Source organism: Dipodomys merriami, unplaced genomic scaffold (assembly GCF_024711535.1).
Source record: "Dipodomys merriami isolate MVZ:Mamm:240054 unplaced genomic scaffold, mDipMer1.0.p SCAF_18, whole genome shotgun sequence".
Lineage (NCBI taxonomy): Eukaryota > Metazoa > Chordata > Mammalia > Rodentia > Heteromyidae > Dipodomys > Dipodomys merriami.
In genome coordinates, this window is record NW_027203159.1 from 12,777,482 (window position 1) to 12,787,320 (window position 9,839).

Here is a 9,839-nt window from a genome sequence, read left to right on the forward strand (position 1 = left end):
ATGTCACAAGAGTTCTGAAACAGGATAGACTTGTGATATCACAGTGGCTTAGTGCTATCAGAATGGCAATGTAATGTCCCAGTTTGATGTCTCAATGGTTATGTGGTCACAATGGGTTTCTGATGTCAAGCCCCATGCCAGATTTGAAATAAAATGAAATCACAGAATAGGTATCCATAATGTGTCAATGACATCATAATGACAAATTGATGTCATAATATTTTGATTTTATTGTAGCTTCTGTGTGTCACAATATGCTGATCATTTCATAAATACAATATAATGTCTCATTTGTGATGGTGTCACAAAGGGTTTGACATGTTAAAATGGGCTGTCCCATCTCAATTGTCCTTTAGTCACAATGAGGATAGGCATCTGGGTTGGTTCTATATCACAAACTTATCCTCTACTCACAAATTATGTCACATGCTGCCACTGTGATATCTTAGGCCCTTTGTGAGATAGTCTGTTTTCCATCTCAGAACATTTCAGGTACTACATGTGATGTCAGAAATCTACTGTGACTTCAGGATCATTGTGATGTTACACTGCTAGATGTCATGATAATTCTTTCACATTGTGACATCACAAACCTGTTAGGATTTCATCACATTTCTGACAACACATTCCTTTGGTGACATCACAGTTCTTTTGTGAACTCATATACTTATGGTGAATTAGTGACAATTTAAATCTAGAATGCCATTGTAACATCACACACCCATTATGGAATGATAAACCTATTATAACCTCATTACCAGTATGGTATCACCACCTAATTGTGACATTAAAACCTTATTATTACATGATATTGTGACATCATATGGCAATTTTTATGTCACTGTGACATTATGTTTTTATTAAACTAGAATGATCTCATAACAGTTTAGGAAATTCATGGACTGGGACTTGAAGCTACTTCATTGTGGACAAGGAACAACTGAGATAGGAAATGTGATTATGATATTATATACTTGTAACATCACAAACCCATTGTTACCTCATCACAACTGTGACATCACAACACAACTGTGACAGCATATTGTCATTTTGACAACATGATTGTCACATGGTGACAATCCTAACCTATTCTGCTGTCTTAGCACCTTTACAAAAAAGACATGGCTTTTCTGACATCTCAGTCCCTGTTTACTGTTATTGTGACATTGTAAACGTGTTAGGTCTTCATCACATTTGTGGCAACACATGGATTTAGAGACATCACAGACCCTTTGTGAACTCATACACTCCTTATAATTAATGACAATTGAGGCCATTGTGAGATCACCAACCCATTGTGATTTTACTAATCTATTGTGACCTCATCATCCTTATGACATTACCAAGTAATTGTGATATCAAAAACTTTTTATGACCTGGTATTTTGACAATTAATTGCCATTGTGATATTTCTGTTCCATTGCGTTTTCACAAACTTACTATAAACACCTAACATGTTAGAAAATTTATAGGATTTGGAACTTCAACTCCTTCTTTGGACATGTAATCTCATTGTAAATTAATAGAAATTCAAACTGGATATGTCATTGTGATATTACAAACTCATTGTGACATCACAAACCCATTGTGAATGTATCAACCCATGTGAACTCATCATCATTGTGATATCATCAATGCATTGTGACATAACATGGTCGATGTGGCTTCATGATCATACTACCATTTATTATCACTGTCCCATCATATTTTCACAAACCTAGTAAGATCTCATGACATGTTAGACAATTCATGCAATTCTGTGAACTCCTATCCTTATTTAGAATTAGTAGCAATTGAAATTGGACATCATGGTGATATTAAAAACATGCTCTGACATTGCTAACACATTGTGACATCACAAACATATTGTGACTACCTCACCAGTTTGGCATCACAAACTAATTTTAACATCATATTGCCACTGTTACATCATGATCATGTTGTGACTTCCCAAAATTATTACGACCTCTAAGTTGCTTTAAAAAACACATGGCCTTTGTGACATCACAGTTATTTGTGTACCTTATCTTTGTTTTAATGACAATTGAGTTCAGACATGCAATTGTAACATCACAAACCCTTTATGACATCACCAGTGTGACATCACTATGTCCTTATGACATCATCAGCTCATTGTGAAATCACAAAATGATATTTCATTACGGCATTACATTGTCATTGTGACCTCATATACACATTGTGAATTCATAGTCTCTGATTATATTGTATTTCATATATGGCATGGATATTGATATCACAAAACCATGGTGACATCATAATCATTGTGATTTCACATTGTTATGGTGATATTTCTAACCTACTATGAAATTACATACCTGTTCTCATTACTTGTGTGACACATTCCCATTGTGATATTTTAGACCCTTTGTGAGATGGTAATCTGTTTTCAATCTCATAATGTTTCAGATATGACAAGTCATGTCACAAATTCACTGTGACATCATGACCATTGGGACATCATATTGCAAGATGTCATGACCACTGGGTCACATTGTAACATCACCTACAGGTTAGGACGTCATGACATTTGGGACAACACAAGTTTTAGAATCATTACAGTCCCTGTAGAACTGATACACTGATTGTAATTTAATAACAATTAAGATGTGGCATGCCATTGTGACATCACAAATCTACTGTGACATCACAAACCTATTGTGACCTCATCCCAAGTATGGCATCACCAGCAAATCGTGACACCAAAACATTATGACATGATATTGCAACATCACTTTGATATTTTGATATTTTGTCCCATTTTGTTTTCACAAACCTATGGTGACCTCATAATATTTAAGAAAATTCATCCCCTTTGGGACTTCAAGCTCCTTCTTTGAACTTTTATCCTCATCTTGATTTATCAGCAATTCAAATTCTACATGTCATTGTGATATTACAAACATATTGTCACATCACAATCCTATTCTGACATCACCATGATATATCACAAATTGTGAAAACATATTGCTATTGTGATAACACAATCACATTGTGACACCCCAAACCTATTATGACAACTTAGCTCCTTTGAAAAAACACATCATTTGCCAAATCACAGTCCCTTTGTGTACCTATATCCTCATTGAAAACTACTGACAACTGAGATCATATACCTATTTAACATCACAAACCTTTGTTATATCATCACCAGTGTGACATCACAGTGTCTTTATGACAGTGTAAATTCATTGTCATTTCCAAACTATAAAGGCATTATAGCATTATGACATTACATTGTAACTGTGTTGTCATAGACACATAAATACCTATTCTGTGATTTTATTCTATTTCAAATGTGGCATGAGGGTTATCAGAAAACCATTTTGACCTCATAACCACTGTGACCTCACAATCCCTTTCTGATATCACATTGCCATCGTGAATTCACTAACCCACTTTGACAACATAAACGTATCCTGTAATCAATTTTGTGACATGCGGCCATTGTGATATCTTAAGCGCTTTATGAGCTCATCAGCATTCATTCTCATATTTCAGGTATGATATAGGCTACTAGAAAACCACTGTGACACCATGATCATTCTGGCATCACATTGCCAGATGTCATGACCTTGTGTCACATTTTGACATCAAATAGTTGTTAAGACTTCATCACATTTGTGACAAATGCCTTTGGAGACATCATGGTCACTGTGTGAATACATATATTGTTTTGTGAGTTAATTAAAGTTGAGATCCAGAATGTTATTGTGACATTACCAACCCATTGTGTCATCACAAACCTATTGTGATTTCATCCTAATTATAACATCACCAACTAATTGTGCCATCAAAATATTATTATGACATGATACTTTGACATCACATTACTAATGTGATATCACTATCCCATAAGTTTTCAAAAACTTATTATAACCTTATAACATTTTGGAAAATTCATGGCCAATGGGATATAAACCTACTTCTATGAACTCATATACTTATCAAAGCACAAGACAATCTTTTGAGGCACAAGTAAGACAATAACCAAATTTATTTACACCAGAAATGAGCCTGTAAGTTACGTGTCCTGCATTGGAATACCAGAGCCATGATCAGTCTCTGCAACCAAAACTCAGACCTCCAATGGGCAGCCTCACCCATTGTCAATTTGTTTGCAAATTACCAGTCCCCAAAATTATGTTCTTCAAATCTCCAAACTTCACATGGTAAGGCTTTTTCTTTTTCCCTTCCTCCCTCCTTTGCCAGAGACCTGGCCTTCCTTGCAGGTCTTTCCCAGTTTTCCCTTCCATCACTTCCTTTTTCTGTTCAGGCCACTCTATTCTCCAAAGGCTTGTCCTGCTCTGACCCAGTAGCAAGTTGCTATCCTTCCCCTCCTGCTCTCTCTCTCTCTCTCTCTCTCAACCTCCTCTCCTCCCCAAATTTTCCTCTTCTGGTGTCTCACCACTTCCTTCCTTTCAGGTCTTTTCCACCTTTCGCTACTTTCTGTTACTTTGAACATGCTGCCTATATATAGGATATACCCCTCTCCCACCCCAAAGGGTCTACTAGCTAACCTTATTTAGCTATCATTTCCCAAAATGCCCACTGGCCAATCAGTTTATAGCAGCTCACCCTGAGGGTTTGACACCAAACCTCTTCCAGCAGTATGACTTCCCCATTCAGTGGCCATCTCTGCCCTCTCCAGCAGACCAGACCATTGGTTAATGATGATTATCAGGCCTCGCTGATTATTTGGGCACTGTTGGATATTAGCGCGTGCCCATGGTGAACTACTAAAACCCATAGTAACCACAGAACCATTATGACATCACATTGCCTTTGTGAAATAAATATCCCATATTAAAAAAAATTAAGCATTCAATAGTATTTAAATATCCTCCAGTGAGTAGAATGGACCAATAGGGTGAGTAGAGGACAGCAGCCTGCCAGCAAAGGAGCGATGCCTCTTCATGGAAGCAGGCCCTGCCCCAAACAGCCGCTGGAGGAGTGTCCACAGTAAAGCGGGAATTCTGGATGGTCTCATCGACAGACACAATAAGGCATGCAGCTTCAGAGGCTGCTGTCAGGACACTGATCTGCACCATAGCTGGCTCACCCACGAAGGCCTGGAAGTTGTCTGCAATGTCCTCATTGTTGACATCCACCCCACGTCCCTTCCCCCCCTGGGCATGATGAGCCCGCAGCTTGTTGAGAATGTTTGTGACACCAAAACCAGCATTGTCACACAACTGGTGTGGGATAATTGCGAAAGCCTTGGCATAGGCCCCAATCAACAGGTGCTGCTTTCCTGGAATATTCCTTGAGTAATCTCGTGGTACTTGGAAAACTCCATCTGAATGGCCAAACCACCAGCCACCATTGAATCATTCTTGATGGCTCTTCTGATGATCATGATAGCATCATGAAAGATTGCTCTGTCTCCTCCATGAACTGTTCAGCACCACCACAGAGGATGAAGATGAAAGTTTTGGCCTTGGGGCAGAAATTGTATCTCTCCTCTAATCGATGTCTCTTCAAACACCTGGCAATGACCCAACACATCTGCACTCAGAATATTCACAGTGTTATGGATTAAGCCTCCACAGGCCATCATTGTCCTCTTCAGATCCTCTTCACGCATGCAGCCTGCACAGAACATGTCCCTATCAGCAAAGTACTGCGTGGCCACATTTCCAAAGGGGAGTTTAGACAAAATAACTTTGGCTCCAGATTGGTAAATCTTCTCTAATTTGTCATAGAGAATGTTCCATTTGGCATCAACAATTGCCTGATAAAATTCCACTGTGTGGACTCTGATTTCAGTATTATCCTTCTCAGCTTTCAGCTCCAGCTCAACGTTTAAAAGGGCAATCATGGGGTTTTTGTACTTCTTAGGTTACATTTCAAAACCAGCATAAGAGAAAGTCTTTTTAAATGCAACACCAGCCACTAGCTGATTTCCTCCAGCACTCCACTCTGGACGTTCTTGATTCCAATCATTTTAATCTGTAGCAATTCATCAAGCATCATTACAGTATCAACCACCATTTTGGCGAAGAGGGCATTCTGCTAGGAAATGAGCTTGGAGCTCAGAGCCGTCATGGCATACTTCTCTAGCATTTTCCTCTGCTCCACTTTATCTTCCTTCTTCACAGTCACAGAAATTTATTTGATCTTGTTAATTGCCAATTGTGTGGCTGTTCGGAAAGCTGGGATGATCCTTCCTCCACATATCGTTTCACTTGCTTCAGAATCTCTGCAGCCGGTAGGGTCATGGAGGTAGTGTCATCACCAAACTCAGCATCTTGGGATTTGGCAATGTTCACTCAAGTTTTTGCTGCAGGATGGACAACATCAAGAAGGTCCTGAATGGTCGCACCATCATTAGAAATTGTTGCTTTGCCTTGGCCATCCACAATAAACTTTTCCATGCTATGGGGACCCAAAGTGGTCCTTATAGCCTCAGCAATCACCTGGCAGGCACTGATATTATTCTCAAGCTGAAGGATGCCTTGGGAGCTATCGGTCCCCTCTTTTAGCAGGATAACTGGTGTGGGCATCATTTTGGAAGATTATTTATTGGCCCGCCACTTCTCTGCTATCCGTGTACAGGCTGCCCAGAAACCCCAAAACACCCCTTGCCAAAGAGCCAATGTCGCACATATTTTTACAAATTACTATGACCTCAGCACAGTTTGAACAAGTAGCCACTAGTACTAACACATACCATGACTATACATTCCAGACTTTATCTCTGTGAAGTCCACTTCCCAAAATTCATCAGGTGAGATTCCTTGCATAAACGGCCTCTCCATATGTTACAGCTTTCCCACATTTACCTGATGGCAACTTTCTGCATTCATCACATAGGCTTGTCAGGCTCAGGGCCCACTGGTTTTCGACAGTTTTAGGCAGTGACATGTGGGAATTTAGCGGGGTGCCCAATAACCAGATATAAAGAGACAGAAGAATGGTAACCATTTTTCATAAGTTCAGTTACCACAGTTGCAATCTTGTTACCACTGTTTTGGCTTCTTCCTTTAATGTTTACGACTAGTATCTCTAGAGACATCATTGGTTTTAGAGTGGCTTGCTGAGCTATCTGATCAGCTCTGTTGTTTCCATGAGCCTCAGGGTCTCTAGTTTCTTTAAATTCTGGCTAGTACTCTGAACCTCAGTCTCGAGCTTGGAGACTTCTTCTGTTTCATCCTCCTCCTTTTCTCTCATGAAATCTTGTTTTCATGATTCCAATCTCCTTCTCAAGTCCTCTTTAACCTGAAAGTGTTCTGCGAGGGTCACAGGACAGTTCCTGTGTTACTGCTTTGCTTTCTAACAGTACCTTTGCTTGTTCTTTAGCTCCTCCTTAAAGTTCTAAGAGGTGTTATTGAGAGGATTTGTTTCCCACCTCCCGCTTACCTATTGGTGCATGATGCTTCTGCATGATATTATTATGGGTATCTCAAGAATCTGTTTGTCGTTTCTTGTACTTGTTTTTCACTTCAGTGTATTTTTTGTAACAGATCTTTCAACTGTTTAGCTCTTCTGTTTTTCTGCCAAATGCTCCTTTCTTGAGCCTGATATTTTTCTGTTCACTGTTTTTGGCCTCCTCTTTTATGACATAGCACTAACCACACTCAGTTCTTTCTCTGTTGCTTCAAATTTCTGTTCACACATTCAAATCTTATAATTGGCTTATACTTCAGCCTAATACATTCATATATTATGTCGAGCTCTTTTTATAGGGCCTTCATTTGCACATGCAACATCAGTATATCCTCTTTGCCTCAATTGTATTGAGCAAGGACAGTAGTGATGGCATCCTGTTTCTCCTTCAGCCTCTGAACTGTGGTCCACATGTTTGCCTCATACTCACCGAGGCTGATGTACTTGGAATTAATTTGAGTGTTTTCCAGGTTCATTTTCATGATTTTGTTCTCACTTTTGACTCACACAAATTCCTGATTTATGTCTTCAAATCATTTCTTCCATTCCATAATTCTTGTTTTTCTCCAGTATGCTGTTCAATGTGCTTTTAACCTCTGGATGGGTTTTGAGTGATAGGTATTGGAGATTCAGTCTTTTGTAATCCCATTTCAGACAGAAATGTGCAATTTTTTTCTTTGCCTCATTTCTTGTGAGGTTCAGAGTGCTAAATTTTTAGTTGAATACAGGTTGATTTCAGAGCTCCAAGCTTCCCATGTTTCTCCAGAGATATAACAGTTTCCAGTCGACTAACATGCTTATTTAACCTTTCATTTTGTCTTCTCCTCCTTGCATATTCCTTTTCCCAGTGTCCATTTTGCTTGCAATAATCACACTGACCTAGTCCTGGAGGTTCCCTACTGCCATTTGCAAATGATTATACTGTCTTTGCCAAGGGTTTCTTGATCCATGTCCTGGTGCTGCTGCCAAAATTTGAATCCCCATCTTAGACTGGTTTTCTTCCAGGATATCTTTGTTATCAAACACTCTCTGGGCAACAGCTATCCATGCTTAACATTTGGCATTCAAAACCTAACTTTTGAAGCTTTCTTCTACTGTCTGGTGCCAGCTGGGTAATGAAGGCCATATTTAGGGCTCTTCCATTCTCTGAGGCATCAGGATCTATAGGCTGTAGGTCCTATAGGCTTCCAGGAGCTGTTCCATAAAAGTATCAGGGGATTAATTGGGGAATTGTACAGTCTTGTTCACCTTAGATCAATGAGTTTTCTTCCTAGTCACTACCTGGATCCCTGCAAACAGTCTCGTGATACTTGGTAAATATCTCCTTACCTCAATCAATATTGTAGTCCCAGTTTGGTTTAGTCTGGGAAAAGACTTGTGCTAAATGGACTGGATAAACAGTGAGGGGACCATCTGGTCCAAGGACCAACTTCAAAGAACTGTGCCAGATTCATTCCTTTTTCCTCCCAGGTGAAAACACCTGTAAAACTTGCTCACAATCATCTTAGCTAGACTGGTGTGCAAAAAATATTGTCACTAATAAGGAGAGGACCCCCTGGGATTTTTCAGAAAAGGGTGCATGTTGCTTTTTCCAACCATAGAGGTCAGTAGGTGTAAAAGAAACATACATTAGAAAAGGGGCTTTCCCACCATCTCCCATATGTGCCTGCTTCAAGGGTAATAAGGGGACCATACCACCTTGAACTACCTGAGGCTGGTGGTACACCTTCTGGTATGGGGGGATACTGAATATCAGAGGTGGTGATGGCACAGAATATGAGGAAGGGTAATCCAGTGGTCTTCCTCTCGGGGATCCTATGACACAGGGGAGAATATTATTTCAGTTATGCAAACTTTCAGACATTATTCTCCCATCCTGCAATAAAGGAGTATACAGGACATAGAACTATCAGCAAACACACACAGATTGATAGCCAGAGACACTTAACTCACATGTGCCACATCTCTCAAAGATGACCTCTTAAGGATGTCCCAAAAGACCTATGGAGAAGGCCCAAGATGACTTCTCATGCAGGTTCTAGATGGCTTCCAAAGGTAGCCCCAGATGACCTCCAGAGGATGTCCCAGATAGCCTCTTGAGGACCCCTAATATTACCTCTGGAGGAAGCCCCAGATGACCTCCATCTGGAACCTACGTAAGTTCCAGATGGCTTCGCAAGGAAACCCCAGATGGCCTCCGAAGGACATCAGAGATGGCTTCTTGAGAAAGCCCCTGATGATCCCTGATCGCTTCCAAGTTAGCCCCAGATGACCTCTGGAGGAATTCCCAGAGGCCTCTGAGGAGGTCCCTGATGACCATCTCGAGAAAGCCCCAAATGATGTCCTGAGGAGGTTCCAGAATTTTCTAGAGGAAACCCAGATTACCTCGAGGAAGTTCCAAATGGTTTTTCAAGGAAGCCCCAGATGATCTC

The 9,839-nt window shown here is 40.1% G+C and overlaps 1 pseudogene; it reads right to left on the reverse strand.

Moving 5' to 3' along the window:
- Window positions 1-4,784: 4,784 nt before the first annotated feature.
- LOC138829992 (T-complex protein 1 subunit eta pseudogene) lies at window positions 4,785-6,529 on the reverse strand (annotated as a pseudogene).
- Between the last annotated feature and the right edge of the window lie 3,310 nt (window positions 6,530-9,839).